The 17786-nt window shown below is 40.4% G+C and overlaps 1 long non-coding RNA gene across 1 annotated transcript; it reads right to left on the bottom strand.

The window, feature by feature from the left end:
• Window positions 1-4941: 4941 nt before the first annotated feature.
• LOC113490134 lies at window positions 4942-17092 on the bottom strand. The gene is made up of 3 exons (XR_003400159.1): window positions 16696-17092; window positions 8972-9048; window positions 4942-5953 (listed from the first exon to the last, which is right to left on the bottom strand). It is a non-coding gene; the product is annotated as an uncharacterized LOC113490134 (long non-coding RNA).
• Between the last annotated feature and the right edge of the window lie 694 nt (window positions 17093-17786).

Below are 17786 nucleotides of genomic sequence, written 5' to 3'. Positions count from 1 at the left end.
CCCGCTCCCGGGGACCGGGCGCCCTGCTGCAGGGTAGCCCGCGGGGGGAGGAGGGGCTGCCCGGTGTCGTTCGTTCTGGGAGCTCAGCCAAGGGCTGTCTCCGGAGGGCGCAGGCAGTGGGGCTCCGGGCCGGCTGCCATCCTGCCACCGCCTCCTTCGTCACACTCCGCTCTCGCCAAGCGGCTGGATCCGGCCAGTCCGAGCCTTCGTGCGGGGAGAACTGAGCAGCAGCAGCTGTGGCTGTTCGGCTCCTCGGCGTGACTGACAGTTACCACTTCTTAGCCCTCTTAACCTGAAAAGTTGTTTCTTGCACTGTGCCCATGTGTAGGAATAATGATCGTTTTTTCCTAGGCAACTAAGGTTTTACATTTTCAGAAAGGTCAAATGCCTCAGGGCACAGCAGACGTTTGGGAAAACTCTCAGATCGAACTGCAGTTGCTTATTTAATAAATATAATTAATATATAAAATAATACTCTCATTTGCCATCATGTTCACATCTGACAATAATAATGTCATTAATATATGTGATCTATAATAATTATTATCAATAATAGTTAATATAAAATAATTGATATAACTAATATAATAATCAATCGACATTTTAATAATAATTATTAATATATCAAATAATATCAAATAATACTCTAATTTGCCATCATGTTTACATCTGACATTATCCCTTGCAGTGCAGGGATTTCCTTTGGGGGAAAAAAAAAAAGAAAAGCAGCGAGACGGAAGTGCTCGTCCTGTGTGCACTCTATATCCTTAAAGTTAACTCAGCATTTCCCTTCACTTCCTTGTTTCCAGTTGCTTTTCACGTTGCAGCACTGCTGTGCTGCACATAAGTTTTTTTGTGTATTTACATCTAGAAACACTACCAAAGTCATTGAAGTAAATTTCCAATCTTCCCCCTTCTAGAACACAATTCCTGGTATTACCAGTTTGATATAAGCTACAAAAGTATTTCAGGACTTACCTCTGCTTCCATTAGCTATTTTTTTTTAATGGGGAAAAGCAGTGTAAGCACCGGTGATTTGTGCTTATGTATGACTGCATTCCAACTAAGTAACTTTTAAAAATGAGAACTGTTCTGAGAAACAGACTTATTTGTCATACTATAAAACAATGAGTACTACCAGTTCATGGGAGCTGTGGCCACAAGCTATTTTATATAAGGCGGCCAAAATTATTTTTAAAAGTGGTTCTGCCACAAACTTACCTTCTTTTTCCTTTTATCCCGATTCCCCACCATCCTTTTCATGCTAAACTGTAAATTCATTACTTCGGTTTAAGTAGCTTTGACTGACTTACAGAACCACCACATACGTAGCTGAGCAACAGAGTGGTGGTAGTATGTATGTAAGGAAAAGTGGAAGAAAAGATTGTCCTAAGTATGCTGCTACAGTTTATATTCTCTTCTGCTGTCCCTGAGCATACGGAGAATAATGTTACAATGGTGTTTTCAGTGATGCTTTATAATGGAAATGTCTTGGATATTAAATCCAAATCCCATGGTTGTTATGTAGTTGCTTGACTGACAGTTAACTACTGACCCCACGGCCATTAGAATTGTTAGTTTATTTCAGCTGCAGGGCAAGAAACAAAAATATCCATTATATTTTCTTCCCGATAATACAGAATTATGCATCAGGTTATAATTCATATTTAAGTAGATACATATTTGTGTTCTCTCCCTCACCAATGAATTCATCTTTTCAGAATAAATGTTGACGCTCCTGTGGAATCCACAAGATGGCATTCGATGTCTTCTTTTTCAGAGTCTGTAGGTTTGGGCATAATGTTTGCAGTCTTCTCAGCAACAGACAAGATCTTGAGAAATAGTAAATCAAGGAAGTATTTGTTTAAGAACTATGCGGTTAGATAATTTCAGAGAGGTCTGATTAGTTCTATTACATTCTGATAAATAGTTGTAAAGTTAATAATTTTTATCAGTCACCATGATGGGTTGCTATGATCCAGCTAAAACTTAAGCTGTCTTTGATACTAGACATGTTTTTATTTTGTTATTAATCGTACCTAGTTCATACTAGAGAGAGGGATCTTGAACAAGTAGAATTTAGTCACCTGCACTAAAATCCAGTAGAGCCAGTAAACATGTTTCTTAGAAAAGTGTTATCAAATTTTAGTGATGAGCTGTCTGCTAGCACTGTCAGCTAAGGTAAGAGCAGTTTGATGTTTCATGTCTGCAGTGAGAAACCTCAGGTGATATTTCAGGCAGCTGAGAGGGAACTTGTGTTTCCTGCTTATGCTACTTTATCTACAGCTATTGTTAATGAAAAGTGTTAAAATATTTTTCTAGTATACATGTACAGCCATAGAAAACAGAATAAAGAAAACAGAGCGTGGGTTATGACATCTGTGTAGGACCCATGTCAGATTACCTGATTGAATATAAACTTTGTGGATTTACCATCCTAACCAATACTTAATGCAATGCAGAACCTACTCTGTTCATCTTGTAGTAAAATATATGCCCTGTATCTCACCACAATGCTGTGCCAGAGTCCCTGTCTCCTGCTGCCATGCTGCAAAAGCGTGCATTCCTAGGCATGGCTTAAGATGAGAGCAGGAATATCCTATTTCCTCCATGTAAAATGGAAAAATAGCAAAAAAATATCTGCTGGATATTGGGATGTCCTAGTCAAGCTGGAAATTTTGTTTGCACCAGTGAAATATTCAAGAGGTGACTCAGAGAAGAGTTCCATGTAGTATTTTAACCAGCTCCTTGGAAATTGCTTTTCCCAGCATGACAAAACTCCCATTGATTCACGAGTTCAATCCAAGGACACTCTGGCACGCCTTAATTTCAGTGGTTGAAACCAGGTGATTAAATCAGAGTAAAAAGATATATACACAACACTCTTGCAAGAATGTCTAATAAACACGCTTGGTTTGAAAGTATTTTTTCTGTATTTTGGAATAGCAAACCACAGAATTTTGGTTTGGGTTTTTTTCTGAACAGTCTGAAGTTTTGTTCTACTTGAAAGGACTACTTTATTCTAGAAGAAATAACTGGAAATTAATGGCTACCAAGACTGTGTGAGATAACAGTGATGCAAAAGTTACTGTGTACATCTGCATAGTAAGGCATAGATGACATTATTTACTGAAACAGCTTCTGGTAATTACAGAAAATTCTAGCAACTACGATTTGTATGTTACTAAACGATGTGTGAGAGACAGTTTGGTTACTTACTGGTGCAATTCAGGTATTGCAGAAATATGACATAAATATGTAGAGTTTGATGCTTTTTGGAGGCTTATATTAATGTGTTCAAAAATTCAGCTTTTGAATCACTATTTCTCGCATGCCTTTGCTTCACACCTAAGGCTCAACTGGCTTCACAGAAAATGCACAGCATTGCTTTCAACTAGTTTAATGCTTTCCTTTTTCTCTGGACAGCATTGTATTATGCCATGTGCACATACTTCATGGTTAGTGCTTAAAATTCTCTAAATTTTAAACCTGCTGAAGAACCCAAGGTTTTTTTTTGCAAAAAGCCTTTAAGTGCATATTACAGCTCTCCCTATATGTCCATTTTCCAAAACCACTTTATTAGATGTCTCAGACTAAGTAACTGTGATCTAACTAGTCCTGATTAGGCTGAATCATAATGATAGCCATCTGAATATCAGGTGAACATCACACATATTTTTTCCAGCCACAGCTGACCCAGATCAAAATGTTCATGACCACTCTGTCACATATGATAGAAGAAATGAAAACCTTTTATTTAGATTTCTAATCTGCTACAAAATTAAAGATACAACACAGCCTCATTAATGGTTTGGTGCAATCTTCAGGAGAATCCTAGCAACAGAGGCTTTGGTAGCACAAGAAAAGTAGTACAGGGCAAGGCATCTCAGGCAGCTTTCACCTTTGAAGATAGTAAGATTCTCATACATTTGAGAGTCTGTGTTCCAGAATACCTTGCCACCTGGAATCCCACAATGAAATGTAGAAGAACAAGACTGAGGATGTCAGTGAAGTAGGTTAGGAGATGTTTACCGTATTGTCATGAGTTGTGCAATGCCTTGCAGATGAATAGATGTTAGGCAACACGGAGGTTACTGTCAAGCTATTTCTGATCAGTATTCCTATAGAAATTACTTGTAAGCAGTAATAAAGTGCTAAAGGAGGTAGTTACCTAATATCTGTGAAGAAAGTCACAAACAGGATGGGCAGTGGATTTTTCAGTTTGTTAAATGTTACAAAAAACAGAAAAAACTTCATTTAAGATTTTGATGAATCTGAATAATTTCTGTTTCTGATGAGAAGAAAAAAAAAATAGGTACCAAAATATTTTGTGAACTAGAACTTCAGTACTACTTAGCTCTTCATTCCCACTTTTAATGGGGAAGAACAGCAGACTAAAGTGTTAAAGGTTTACAGAAAAGGCCAATCTCTCAGCAGGAAGAGCCTATTAGATGGGCATAAGTTTAAGTGGGAATGAGTATGAAGATAAAAGGAGTAGGTGTTTAATGCTTATGAGACTTCACAGGTTTGGGAACACTTTCCACAAGAAAGTAAGCCAGTTTGTAAAAACTGTCTGTCTTTACTGCAAGAACTGTTTTCACAATGACATAACGAATAAAAAAATGAACCAGTGTCGTGGTTTAGGCCCAGATGGCAACTGAGCACCACGCAGCCGCTCACTCACTCCGTCCCAGCCAGTGCTGTGAAGGAGAAAAAATTAAAGTCTCTGGAACCTAGATGAGGACAGGGGAGGGTTTTCTCACCCATTAAAACGGTCACAGGCAAAAAAGACAGACTTGTTAGAAGAAGAAAAACAGAACATCACTTTCATTCAAACAGTAACAAAACCAACAATTAACAGACAGAATGGGACAATGAGAAGCATTACCATATCTCTTAAAAGACTTCCCCCACCCCTCCCTTCTTCCAGGGCCTAGCTTTTGTTCCCGATATCTCTACCTCCTCCTCCAGGGGACAGGGGATGTGGGGTGCGCCAGCCAGCTTCCCCCTGCTCCACGTGGCATCCCTCTCACGGCAGACAGTGCTCCACAAACCTTCTCCATCATGAGAGCATTGTTCTCGAGATGCTCCGGCGTGAGTCACCCCCACATGCTGCAATCCTCCCAGTACCGAACTACAACAGAGGAGGCTGCTTCTTCTCAGAGAGCTCCAGCCTAGTGCAGCTGCCTGCTCAGTGTGGGGTCCTCCACAGGCCCCAGGCAGATATCTGATACCCCGGTGACCTCCATGGGTGTCAGAGGGAGGGGGATGGCCCTGCCATCTGACACGTAAGCGGGTCCTTGCTCCGGTGCACCTCGCCCCCTTCCCTCCTCCTTCCTTCCAGGGACCTCAGTGTTCACATAGATGTCCTCATAACTCCTCCCCAAAGTCTCCAGCTCTCAGGTTCCCCTTCTTAAATACATTATCACAGAGGTGCAGCCATCACCACTAATTGGCTTGGCCTTGGCCAGAGGTGGGCCCAACTTGGAGCTGGGGAGAGCTTCGAGAAGCTTCTCCCAGGGGCCACCACTGTAGCCCCCTCCCCTGCTACCAAAAACCCTGCCACATAAACCCTGCACAACCAGTGACCACTCACTCATACAAGTTGCATTTAGAAGTGCTAGGAAGAACAGTACCCTCTCAAAACCACAAGTCATATTGCCCCAATGATAGATTTGCTTTTTTTACATCCAGGAATACTCTGCATAGGCCATCACCTCTGTTCTCTTCACAAAAAGCTGAAGACATTTTGTTAATTTTCAAGCTGCAAGAGAGAAAGCTTTTTCACCTCTGCAACAGCATCAGAAAGAGCAGAAGATGAAATGGTTGTCCTGGTGACCAGCATTGCAGGGAAGAGGTAATGAAGGAAATGGCTGCAATGTTTTTTTATGATCATTTTCTTCTTTCCTGCCCTGGGCTTCCTGTTACAGCGTGTTCACACACTAAGCAATGGCTGAGAAAACAAGAAAGATTCTGGTGAAAATTTCTCATTGTTAAAAGGAGCCTGGAGCTTATAATACTGCAATCACCAGTATGTGCTGCTGCCATCACCAGTATATGATGCTGGTCCCCAAGCACATGAAAGGGATGCTTGCATTTGTGACAGCACTGCCATCTATATAAGGCAACAACTCTTGCATTTAACAATCTTCTTTCTGCTGCCTACTGAAGAAATAGCCCTCATCATCATTTATGCCTGCCACTACTGAAAGACCCTTCTCCATGCACGCTATTTGGCTGCAACCTTGTGTTTTCTTAACACAGTAATTATTTGCACAACGAGGGAAAGTGTTAGCCATACTTTCCACTCTTCTTTTTTTGGACTACATTCCAAGTGCTGTGCACACAAGCCCAGTACTCCTGCAAGCAGCCTGTGCCAGACCTATCCATGTTGTGGACAGACGAGTTACTCCACATTAGTCTCATAAAATTTACCTCTATGGGCAGAATACAGTCACTTGCCCTTGCCAGTAAACCTGGTCTGGTGCTGCCCTACCCAACTGCAGAGTCAAACCAAAGCTATGAATACAGAAGTCATGTACAAAGAAGAATCCCAGAAGTAATACAAGACCAGTTTCTGAGCTCTTTTGTTTGGGTGCTAGGGAAGGGGAATAAAGGGCTCCAGTTAAAAGAGGAAGAAAAATTGGGACCCTACATCAAGTAATTCCTTCAAAATTATTTCCTTCCAGTGATTACACAGCACAGACAACAGCAGTACAGATTCCATGAACACAAACACTCTAATAAACTAGATGAAGCATAAAATTACTTTCTAATATTATGGATGGATTTAAACAATTAGGGGCAAAATCAAGCTGTATTTCCTCCAAAGCTAGTTCTTCCCCCATAGAGAGGTAAATTCTTATTAAATATTTAGAAACAACAAGCAAAAGCCTTTTTGTTTTTGTTTTCTGCTTAGTTCTTCCCAAATCATAGCCTGCCCTGATGTCAAACCAAGCACAACTCTAATACCTGCTATCTAATTGCAAAAAGACACCAAATATGAAAGGATAAAAGGCTGTTCCTAGAGTCTGGTCTTCTAATAGCTGTTATTCTATCCATGTGTTTCCTGCTCTTTTTTTGCAACCTATCATGCATTTAGGGTGTGCACTGTGTAATAAATAATTATCACCCATATCAGTAAGCAAGGTGTTAAAGAAGAAAGAGCCCTACTGCAATACTTAGAATCAAACCGTTAAAGCAGATTCACTTCCTCATGTAACTCCTTCCAACTTCTTTGAAGTTCAAACCCCTTCACCATACTTTCCTTCTTCTTTCTCACCAGTTTGACTTTTTACTCAGCAGCATGCAACTCATTGTGTTAATACCATTGCAAAAGTGGCAATGATGCATATGCCAAAGAGTTGGATCTGGTTGTGAGGAGTGGAGGAAGCAAGAAGGCATTCAATGTGAATGATAAGCAAGCTTCTGCTTTATTCTGTCTGCTTACATCCTTATATCCACTAAGCATTGCATATATATAAACAGCCTATACATATTTATGATCTATCTCCGCCTATCTTCGCTTCTTATTGTAATTAGGTTTCCTCCCTTTTGCGCCTGGGCAATTAGCTCGTAATGTCCTGGGCAGGGGGCGTGAAGGGCTGATCGGTGGTCGTGGAGAGGAAGTTTCTCCTCTTCCTCACTGCTGAACTTTTCACCCTGAAGTCTTGCGCAGCCTCCGTTGCGCCCTGGGTCCGGGCCAAACCGCTAAGCCGGTTTGGGTAGGTTTTTGGAGTAATCTTGAAGGTGGGGGAGAAGCTTCTGTTCCAGGCAGGAGATAGTAGCTAAGCAACTCAAGCAACATCTATCTTGTGCAAACGTAACAAATCACCCGGTATTTCATCTCTAAACAGTTTTTCCATACTGCCATGTCCTTGTTCTTGAAGCCATTCCTCAACATCTGGTGACATGGGAGGTACCAAACACTGAGCTGCAAATATGTCCTTTAGCTCAAGCATGGTGTCTAGAAGGTAATATCCTTGGAAGTTTGTATTAAATAGCTTTTTGTAACTGGGATATCAGCCTTATTCTATTCCCTTTTTCATCACCAATTTGTCTCACAGGCATACTGCTGGTAGCAATATGGGAAGCTAACTCACATGCCGTATGTGAGGTCTGACAGAGCTGCTCTCCAAGCTGCTGCTGGGTCATTTTGTCTTGCCCTAAGTGTAGCAAGGCTTGTATGGTCTGAATAATGTAGCTGGGATGTTTGTTGCTAAAGTAATTACATTGTAGAAGCACTGTGTACTTCGCCTTCAGTTCTCCCAGTGAAGCTGCATCCAACAGAAATGAAAACAGTAACTGTTCTGCTCATTGGGAGTTACAACTAAAAATCACTTCTTCCCTATTTGAAAAGAAGCTGTGAAATAACACATGCCAACACCAGCTGCAGTTATGCTTTTTCTAACCTTTTGGTTCACCACACTGCCCTATTCCTGGCAGCTTGCTCTCCACATCACTCCTCAACAGGCAACTCATAATCCTCCAAAAATTCAAATTTAGAAACAAACAAACAAATAATCTGAGGACAATGGTTATAGATAAGGCACAAATGTGACTTCACGGGCTGGTTGGTATCACTGTATCTACTTTAATTTCAGTAATACATTAAGCCCATGACCCTATTAATCACCATACTGGGCTGAGATTTTGTATACATGTAAGGTTCAGATTCACAGTTGGTGGCCTCACCCAGTTCAATAAGAACACTCATTTGTGCAAGTTTTTTTTCAGTGTGAATGACATTATTACATTTGGTATCTCCATTCACTCTCACCGCAGCCAGATGGAAAATGCACATGGCTGAACCTGGAAGTTCAAGGAAGATCGGTACCTCTGTCCTGACCTTTCTGTGTAGGAATTTAATCAACTTCTTTATCTGCTTTTATAATAGCTTTCTTATAGACTTGTTCCAAGGGCACGGATTAGTGAATTAATAAATAGAAGTTAACAAAAGACAATTGTTTACCTGAGTACTCAAAAATGCTGCCAAACTGGTAGCAACTTGTTTATGCCAGTTGTCTAGTTTTTGAGTGAATGTCAACACTATATTTAAACAAAGACAATGTCAATATGGAGTTGAAAGCCCTTCACATTTCAGTCCTTAAAATATTGCTACAGTAGGCAAATAATTAAAGGTTATCCTCCACTTTCTTGACAAGTATCTCTGCTAAATACATTTGTATCAGAGAGCTTCCCTGTTTACAGTTTTTGATAAATTCCTAAAACATGTCAGATTGTAAGCACATTCGCAGCAGCCTCACTTGCCCAAGGACACTTGAGGGATCTCAAAGGATTTATGACCATTTCTCAGTAAAAATTAGAACACATCAAGTGTCTAAAAACAAAAATTCTGGCCAATAAGTATCTCTAGCACCTTGATCTAATTGGTTGCTTAAACATGAAGCCAAATTCTGATTTCAAGTACCTCAGTTTAAATAGTAGATTTAAAAAAAAAAATCAATATAAAATATAATAGCTTACAGGAGAGCCTCACTCTATACTTTATTTCTTCACAGTGTAATGAAACCTTGTCAGTTTTACCTGTGTGGGCTAGTTGTTCATGCATACGTTTGCCAGAAATATGGATTATATTAAATTCTAAATTAGTAAAAAAGCTAAGTGTTTTTTATTTAGTAATTCCAAAGTTATTTCCTGTGCATTAGTTATATATAGTGATTTTTATTCAATCAACTTATAGTCCTGAACAAATTTCTGAAGAATTATGTCTGATACATGAAAGGTTCTCTAATGTATTCTTTCTTCCTTAGCAGAGCCTCAGTATGTTCAGCATTAACTGATATGATTAACATCTACCACTTCATTTTATGCTTCTTCACAAATAGAATGTGCGATGCACTATTATGCTGTGGTAGGAATGAGGAGTTTTTTTTAAATTTTGACTTTGCTTTGAACATAGCTGTTGCCATGCATGTATAAGAGAGAGGACAAATGGGATGGATGATACATGGTTGATTGGTTCTTTCTATGAGAGCACCAGGGCAGTTTCCCAGAATGGTCTATCAATACATTAAACTTCTTTGTACAGAAAGCTGCAGCAGTATGCCAAAAACCAAACCAGTCAACACTGGACTTCACACTGAGCTTTAAGTGAATATTTACATGTTTGGGCTCAGATAATAATTTGTGTTGAATATATCTTGAGATACTACACAGAAGGTGGTTGCAAGAAGCAAAGGTTTGGACAGTCACGTCAATGACTGCAGCAATGCAATATCTACATCTACATAGAACATTTAATCAGTAAACCTCAAAGCACTTCACTGAAGAAATAACTGCCTTCTTTATTTAATTCAGAAACTATAGATACCAGAAAATCTATACATTGGGTACTCTTTCTTCTTGGTTTGCAATAGAAACACATTTTGCGTTTGCTTAAAGGCACAGCTTTAAGCTGCATTACTAGAAAAGTTTCTTTGTATTTATTTGAGTGCAGTTTTTCAGACTGAGATAACCTCTGTTTGTTTCTCATTACTTTTCTGGCTTGGTGATTAAAAAAACCCCAACAGACTACAGGTCTTCTCACACAGCAGCTTTTTTTCACTTCAGATTATTGAAAGAACACTGATTTGCTTGAATAATTTTCTATATCAGTTTATAATCACTACAACTTGTTGGTGTCTGCTTGAACAGACATTTTTAGCATCACATTATTATGATCTTTATTTTCCTTAGTTTAGAAAACATGGGGAAGAAAGTGCTGTCTCAGATTACTGGTAAATTAAAACTAAGTCCACTGGTTCCCAGTGCTGTTTAAACCCTTTGGGTGAACACCATCCTAAGGCACAGAGAGCAGCCAATTGACAGATCAATTATTAAGAGTAAATAAAATGTCAAATATATGGATTTAATTATGATATTTGAGACAAGAAGCCTTTGTGCAGGCTGGAGTCTTTTTGAGGATGCAGTTCAAATCTTCATATGTGGGTCTTGAAGGAAAAACAGTTTCCTTCAGTGTGGCAAAAATCCTACTTCCTAGCAGAGCTACAGAGATGATTTCAGACATGTGCCAGCAAGCTAGGACACAAAACCACAGCAGATTATTTCTTTGTAATATTTTTCACTGCTAACAACTGAAAAACTTCTAAGAGAATAGAGTTGCTCTTCAGGACTTACTACAATATTGAGAAGAAATGAAACCTTTTCTTTCTCACAAGCTTCCTAATTGTAACTCATCACTGAGAGGTCAATACTTCCTGGGTTTTTTGGTGGGGTTTTCTGTACCTCTGCCACAAAACGCCACCACCTATGAACACAACATGATAAAACTGGGCTTGGGAAAAGAAAGACCAATGGAAAAATATTCAAAGAGATCCAGCGGGAAATTTGTCCCCCAGAAAGGCTCAATGGAGCTGCTGAAAACAAATATGAGAAGAAAAATTACTTTTCCTGGATATTCAAGATTACTTTAATAATTGATAAGTGAAACTATACGTGTATCAGACTGTACAAAGGAAAAGTACTAAGTGTTCTGGCCTAGAAAGTATGAAACTGTTAAAAGATATCAGGTATGAAGTTCTTATAAGAGACCTCAATTTTATAGGCATTCTTAAAGTTTTAAGGAAGCTCCTGTTCATCTATCTGTGACAGACAAGAGACACTCAAACATGAATAAAATGTTTAAATACAACCCAGATTTAAACTTAGAATAAAAAAAAGGAGTAGTGAAGTACAGAATGTAAATTGGCTATCCTGTAATTAGGACCCCACATTCATCTTCCAGGGCAGAACAATAATGGACTACATGACCAAACCACTAACTCTTGGGAACATAAAGAAACAAGACATATTTGGAAACGTAAGTCTGCAAAATCAATAGGATGAGTTTGAAAAGGACACTGTGAAAGACTGTATAAACTGTGCAATAGAATACACATCCCAGCAGTATCCAACCTTTTGGTGAAATTGCTGTATTTCCAAGAACTTAGGCCACCTGCAAAGCCTCCAGACAAAGATGAAATTCCTAAGAAAAATGAAAGTATATTCTTACTCTACAGTACACTGGTAGATTCTGGGAACTGTTCAACAGGCAGTCATATCTAGTAATATGAATAAACCCCTTGTAATTTATGGTAATGTGCAGTTTATACGATTATGTGATGTCTAAGCTTACAGTAACAAAAATATACCAGGGGACAATTCTTATTATAGGTTCATGTGTACTAAATATACAAGTTAAAGACAATCTTGTGTTGCAAGAATTAGTCAACCACCACCTAGTTCATGTTAGAATTTATACAGATGCCACCTCAACAGGGCTCAGCTCTGCATTCCTGCTCGAAGAAGACAAGTCACCAATCCGCTGAGTAAACAAGTAGTTTATTTATCCAACATGCAGAGCAGCTTGAGCTGGGTGCCTCCAAGGACGGACACCCATTGCAGACCATGTGCTCTAATACACACCATTAGAGACAGATTTTCTGGCATGTACCACCCGTTACCTGATGCCTAAGTCCAATCACTTAATTCTGATTGGTGGTCTCTTGATTTATTATTGGTCGATGGGCTGGTCTTCTTCTGAAGTTACCACATTCCCCAGGAATTGTTTTCCTGGCCCTTATCTTCATTCTGCTTGCATCTGCTGGTTTCATCCGCTTTGTGGTTGCAATGTTAGCTTTATCAAGTTTACTCTTGTGGCCTAAGGCTTTAAGTACTTTAGCTTTAAGTGCTAACAAGGCTACAAATGCCAACAATTGTCAACATTTGGAAATACACAGATTATGATTTCCTTAGAGAATGGAGCACCTAGTCCAGTAATGGAAAATATCATTCTATAAAATTTATTCACAGCTGGCATAATAGAAAGGAACTCCCATGGGAGTACTGGAAAATTAAGGTGTTCAGATCTCATATTTCTGCAGTTTCTCAGGAATCATATATAGGATACCTTTATGAAGTTGTTATACAGAGAGACTGACTGCCCAGATGGACAGAGCAGGACATTGTATTTCCAGCATAGCAAATTTTGGTAAATTACCTCCTGAAAAATTTTCAGCTGATCCCAACTAACAGAGCAACCCTGCTATAAAAAAGGAACCCACAATAACAGATAATGTGCAGTTAAAGTGTAAAAGGAAAAAAAAATCAGCAATAACAGAAGTACTGCTTATTTTACAGAAATTAGACAAAATGTCATAAACTAACATGTAGAAATTATGAGTAGATGTTGACAGCTTGATGATAAAGAAGGAACAAAGTAAAGACAAGAGGCTAATGATGTAGATAAAAATAACATATAAAGGAACTTTAGATTCATGGTCCTAAACTGGCATAAATTTGTTTGGAAATTCTGGAAAAAAAAAGTGTTGATACTGAAATTTTTTTCCCTCCTGTTTATAAGTAGCAATCAAGCTGGACAATCTAGCATGAAATCGTATTAGCTATATATGTTATATCGACAACCCCAAAGTCTGTAACATCAGCAAAATGCAAATAGGAAATTTAGCATCAGATTACCAGTTTATAATACAACTGACAGCAAAACACTGTCATTGTAAAAAAAATTATAATAATATCAAAGATGCTGCTGATGTGATATAGGATCACATGAGTATAACCATTTATAGTGGAAAGAAAATACGTTTATCTAGCAAGACATGAACACAAGAGACTATAAACCAGTTTATTGTGGAATTGTTCTTCACAGCTTGTACTGGGTTTGTGTGGCAAGGTTTTGGTACTGGAGGGCTACATGGGGGACTTCTGTGCAAAGATGCCAGAAGCTTCCTCCGTGTCCTACAGAGCCAGTGCCAGCTGGCTCCAAGACAGACCCGCCACTGGCCAGGGCTGAGCCCATGATGGTGGCAGAGCCTCTGGGATAACATACTAAGAAGGAGGAAAAACTGCTGTGTAACAGCAGCCAAAAGAGAGGAGTGAAAATACACGAGAAACAACACTGCAGACACCAAAGTCAGTGCAGGAGGAGGGGGAGGAGGTGCTCCAGGTGCCAGAGCAGAGATTCCCGCGCAGCCCGCGGTGCAGCCCACGGTGAGGTAGCTGTGCCCCTGCAGCCCTTGGAGGTCCACGGCGGAGCAGAGAGGCACCTGCAGCCGGGGGTACCCCGCGCCAGAGCAGGTGGATGTGCCCAAAGGAGGCTCTGACCCTGGGGGACCCACGCTGGAGTAGTCTGTTCCTGACCGACTGAACCCTGTGGAAAAGACCCACTCTGGAACAGTTTGTAGAGAACTGCAGCCCGTGGGAATGGCTCATGTTGGAGAAGATGGTGGAGGAGTGTCTCCTGTGAAGCAGGGGAACAGTGTGAGGAACTCTTCCCCTGAGGAGGAAGGAATAGCAGAGACGTGTGACGGACTGATTGCAACCCCTATTCCCTGTACCCCTGCACTGCTTGGGGGATGAGGTAGAGAAATTGGGTGTGAGCTTAAACCCAGGAAGAAGGGAGGGGTGGGAGGAAGTATTTTTTAAGATTTGCTTTTATTTCTCATTATCCTACTCTGATTTGACTTGTAATAAATTAAATTAATTTTTTCCCCAAGTTGAGTCTGTTTTGCCCATGATGGCAATTGTTGAGTGATCGCTCCCTGTCCTTACCTCGACCCACAAGCTTTTAATTGTATTTGTCTCTCCCCTGTCCAGCTGAGGAAGGGGAGTGATAGAGCATCTTTGGTGGGCACCTGGTGTCCAATCAAGGTCAACCCACTACACAGCTATAACTACAGACCAACAAAGGGAGGAAGGAGAAATTAAATGAATTTAAATGGAAAATCTGGGCTATGAAATAGTTGATAGAAGAAAGAAAAACAAAGGAAGGGCTTGAGCAGAGAATTGCAGATAACACAGTCCACAGTCCTTTCAGAAGCCTGTACTGAAAGCTTAAAGCAGTTATGAGACCAGGCCCTGAAACTCTTGAAATGTTTGAAAAGTGCTGAAGAGAAATTAAACCAACTCAGACATTAGTTCAGAATTCCTGCTGTATACATACACATAGGTATATATCTGCATATATGTATGTATGGGGTTTTTTAAATTTATATATAGAATATTGGTATTGATTTAGTTTTACTTTGAGAGGGTGGACTTCCTAAGACAATTGATACTTTTTATAAATAACGTTTGGAAAAATTTGAAAGGTTGAAGTTTGTCTAATTTGCTAGTGTCTTAGGAAGAGCTTGATAGATTCTCCTTATGGTTAAAATACTGTTTTTGCTAGGCCACGCCAGACTGATCTTTCATCACTCCATCCAAAGGAACCAGCAAGAGGAGTCATTCCCCCAGCATGTTAACACCAGGCCTGCTTCTCACCTCTTCAGTGCAATCAGCAGGTCACACTTCTAGACTGGACCAGAGTAACGAAAAATAACCTAAGCGGTTCTATTGGGTTTACATGGTAAGGTCAGGGGGGTGGGAGCTGCAGGAGAAGCCTCTGCAAGAAGAGGCCAGGAGATGCTTCATGCTGGATACAGCTGGTTCCAAACGACTCCAAGATGGACCCACTGCTGGCCAAAGCTGAGCCCATCAGTGACAGTGGTGGCACCTCTGTGATAGCATCTTTAGAAAGAGTAAAAAACACTGCCCAGCAGCTGTGAAAGAGGAGCAAGAAAAACGTCGGAGAAACAGCCCTGCAGACACCAAGGTCAGTGGAGAAGGAGACAGAGCAAGTGCTCCAGATGCTGGAGCAGAGATTCCCCTGCAGCCCGTGGGGAAGACCATGGTGAGGCAGGCTGTGCCCCTGCATCCCACAGATGACCACAGTGGAGCAGATACCCACTTGCAGCCCGTGGAAGACCCCATGCCACAGAAGGTGAGGTGCCCTCAAGGAAGCTCCAGCCAGTGGAGAGCCCATGCAGGAGCATGTTCCTAGCAGAAGCTGCAGCCCAGGAGGGGACCCATGGTGGAGCAATTTGTGAAGGACTCTATCCTGTGGAGGAACTCATGCTAGAGCAGGGGAACAGTGTGCGGAGGAAGGAGTGGCAGAGAGAAGCTGTTATGAACTGACCACAACCCCCCACTCCTCCTTCCCCTGCACCACTCAGGGGGGAGAACATAGAAGAGTCAGAAATGAAGGACTGAACGAGCCTGGGAGGAAGCCAGAGGGGCTAGAGGCAAGGTAGGTTTAATTTTGGTTTTGTTTCTCACCATTCTACTCTGTTCTTAACTGGCAGTAAATTAAAGTCATCTTTCCCAAGCTGAGTCCGTTTTGACCATAATAGTAACTGGTAAGCAACCTCCCTGTTTTCATCCCAGCCCACGAGCTTTTCCATCTTATTTTCTCTCCCTGTCCTATTGAAGTGGCAGAGTAAGAGAGCAGCTGGGTAGGCATCTGGCAGCAAGCCAAGGTCAAACCTACCACAGTGGTACAACAGGAGGCCCTTAATTTATCCAGTATATGTTTTACAGTTAATTTTGGCAACTCAAGGCTGCAATCTACTCCACTCTCTTTTTGATTCTGTAATTAGTAATAACTGCCAGCCAGTGTCTTGGAAGAAGTTTGTTCCAGGGTGGCCTTGATCATGCAATACTGTCACGCATATTAAACTTACCTGAAAAATTTGCCTCTCAAAAAGTATGATGATTTTGTGTAAGCACACAATGGCTAAAATGAAAGAGTATTTCTAACAGTAGAAGAGTATTACACATATTCTGAGGTAGAAAACCTGACCTTCCCTTATTAATTTTAGCCATGAGCCATGTTCATCACTACAAATGAGTACTCACCCAAGTGAGAAGCCACTTTGACCCAAAGAGATGTATGCTACTACGTGTTTCAGAAATATTTTCTTGAAAGGGGTGTCTTTCTTCTCTCTGATGTTTTGTGTTACAGTGGTTTTGGCAGCTGTGATCATCTTCTTCAGACCTTTTTTTTTTTTTTCCCCCTCACACAGTGTTTGTGTTTCTGGTATCCCCTTCTGATTTATGCCAAGGCTCATCTTTTAAGAGTTCATCTGCAAACTGAAGATTAGAATTAATTTTTTTCACAGAGCAAGCAGTGTGGAGAATCTAGGCAATAATGTTCTCATAAACTTTACAACAATGGGAAATGTTACTAGGGGTGCTTACAGATAACACAAATTTCTGGATTGTAGCAACTCTTGCTTTAGTGAAGGCTAATGTAGTAAAGGCACAGTCTCCATATTAAGAAATCTTCAAGCCCTAGCAGGATTCAAAGCTGGGGTTAGGATCCTCTGTCTACCTAAGATTAGATATTAGGCTCTAACATCTTCCTGATGTTAGGTCTGAACTATCACAAGAAACAGATATTGGGATTACACCTATTAGACACAAAAACTTAGACAAGTGATCCTTTGAAAAGGTTAGCAGAGGCACTATTAACATTACAAAATGCTAGGCCCTTGTCTGGCTTTTCAGAAAAGGGAAACTTTTACTTTCTTAAAACTGGTAGAATTGAGAAAAGACAAGAATAAGCAGTAAGCATTGGTCTTAAAAAACTTTGCAGCTCAAACTTTTGACAAAGCATAAATAAAGGACTTTTAAAATGTTCTATATTCTTCAGGTTTTCCAAAAGAAAGACTAAAGGCTGGAGGCAGCTGTCAAATGACAAATGAGATACTAATACCAATTTAGAGAAAGCATACCTATGAGATAGATGCCCTCCTAGTGGAAATATATTTAAGCTGTATCCTCCTGCACTGTAACTGTGTAAGTTCATCCATGCACAGAAAAAGGTTCTTGACACTTTCTCAATCATGTTGTTTGTATCCTTGTTCTCACTGGACTTTTGGTCTTACCACAGCTATCAAATATTCATGTACAAATTGTTTTCATGCAAACCAGTCAAGATTTACAAC

Source organism: Athene cunicularia (genome assembly GCF_003259725.1).
Source record: "Athene cunicularia isolate RWA chromosome Z unlocalized genomic scaffold, athCun1 chrZ_part2, whole genome shotgun sequence".
Lineage (NCBI taxonomy): Eukaryota > Metazoa > Chordata > Aves > Strigiformes > Strigidae > Athene > Athene cunicularia.
Note: the sequence above shows the minus strand (reverse complement) of the source record. Positions and strands in the feature narration are given on the sequence as shown.